At 36.9% G+C, this 1,980-nt stretch overlaps 1 protein-coding gene across 1 annotated transcript in view; it reads right to left on the bottom strand.

The window, feature by feature from the left end:
* Positions 1–1,980, bottom strand: part of slc9a8 (solute carrier family 9 member 8) — a 17,411-nt gene that overhangs the window by 1,149 nt on the left and 14,282 nt on the right. The window lies entirely within an intron of this gene.

The following is a 1,980-nucleotide window of genomic DNA, read 5'->3' as shown; positions in this document are numbered from 1 at the left end:
GTCCTAATAAGCCCTGTGATATGCAACACCCACCCACCCACCCACACCAACCCACACCAACCCACACACACACACACGTCAGGAGTCTGGGAGGATGTCCAAGTTCATCGAACGCCAATAGTGATTTCATTAGATTTCCATGACGGCTCAGGCAATGAAGTCTGCAGCCGGTTGTTTATTTATTTACTATATTTATCGCCACTGCACTGACTGATTGTGGATTCTGATTGGTCAGAAGGTTGCTGATTCATTTTTTATATTATTTTTCTACACAATTTTCGTATACAATTTAGTAACGAGTAACGTGTTTATGTAGCGTTTAAGTAAAAACGTCTCCAGTGTCAGAGCTGTCGAATAGCCAAAAGAAAACTACAAATAAATTAAAAATGTACATAATTTGATACAGTATTAGCATTAGCATTCGAAGCAAACTAGCAAACCCTGGCTGTTTAACCACCTAGGTTGTCTAGCTAGCTCAATTTAATTTGATATTTAATGATGCTAGCTTCATTTTAGATTAAAGGCACGTTTATGCTAGTTAGCTAGCCTCATATTCCTCTACCTATTGTACATTGAGTAAATGAAAGAAATGACTGAATGTTATCATGTGACCTATAACGCCTACGTGAGGAAAAGAAGACGTGGCTTATCATGTTACCAACAATAATTTAGAAAAATTTATTTTTTATCCCAACAGGAACCACATTGGGGTGCACAAATCTTTGCACTGCATTGAGACGTGTTTTTTCAGTGAAAAATCCTCCTTTAGCAAGAACAGCTTTAGTGTACAATGTGTGTACAATATCTGCACTTCCTCAGGTCACGGACCTCATAATGACGTTACAGAAATCAGTGTGTGTGTGTGTGTGTGTGTGTGTGTGTGTGTATTGGAAGGAGGTGTAGTTGTAAAACATTGTATGATGGCTTTTCCACAGAAAGGTGTGATGGAGCAGAGCTAAGGAACAGCCGTCCAGTTTGGGACTCAGTGTTGGTTTGAGTGTTTTAGTGAACTGAGATGAATGGATGCTGTCATCCAGCTCACAGATTTACTCAAGTCTGCATCTTATATCCCAGTTATCCTTCATGCCTGTGTTCTCTTCTGGCTCTTCCTTTAAGTTTTGTTGCTTTAACTAATCTTACCAAAGTTCTCTTCCAATTGGAAACCACTCGGTGCACTTGAGGAAGGAGAACCTAAAGATCCATGAGGTTACTGTGAACGGTTCCAGAGTACTTGAAGACTGGACTGTAATGAATATAAACAGTTTGCTACAATTGTCCAAGAACAGATGTAAGAGTGTGAGAAAATATCGATACAAGTATCGCATCACGATACTTTGTTCGGTTATACCGTATCGGTTCTCACAAAAACGCAATACTGATATTTAAAAGAAAATCATTTTGAGTTTATTTCCCGACTGCATTCTTACTCTTTATTGAGTGTAGCTTTTAGATGTTCAGAACATGCTTCTACTACTAGACTAATGGTAATAATGATAATATAATGCAATAATCATCATCATCATCATCATCATCATCATCAATCCCACTTCATATCTTTAATGACTATGTGCATATGTTCGAAGATAAATAAAATAAATAAATAATGACGATGTCGGGTACATTGATACTACTTGTGTTGATGTATTGCAGTAGACTTGATGGCACTGAGGTGTGATACAGGTTCCATGGTACAGGTAGGTTTAAGGGTTTAGGGTTAGCAGTGCCATTCTACATGTAATTAAAGCAGATCCCACTGTATTCTGGTTAAATATACATTTTTTGTGCTAAGGTTTGCATATGGTGGTATGTGTTTTTGATGACAGCTTTCAAAAAATCTAATAAAATCAGAGTACGACACGTAACGAAAATCTTGTTACGACTGTCCGACATTTAAACGTGAATAGAAATAGAAAAAAAATAAATAAATAAAACCAAAGTATAAAGAGTATAAAAGTATATTAAAAGTATAAAGTGCAACTA

This window comes from Silurus aristotelis, assembly GCF_946808225.1.
Source record: "Silurus aristotelis genome assembly, chromosome: 19".
Lineage (NCBI taxonomy): Eukaryota > Metazoa > Chordata > Actinopteri > Siluriformes > Siluridae > Silurus > Silurus aristotelis.
Note: the sequence above shows the minus strand (reverse complement) of the source record. Positions and strands in the feature narration are given on the sequence as shown.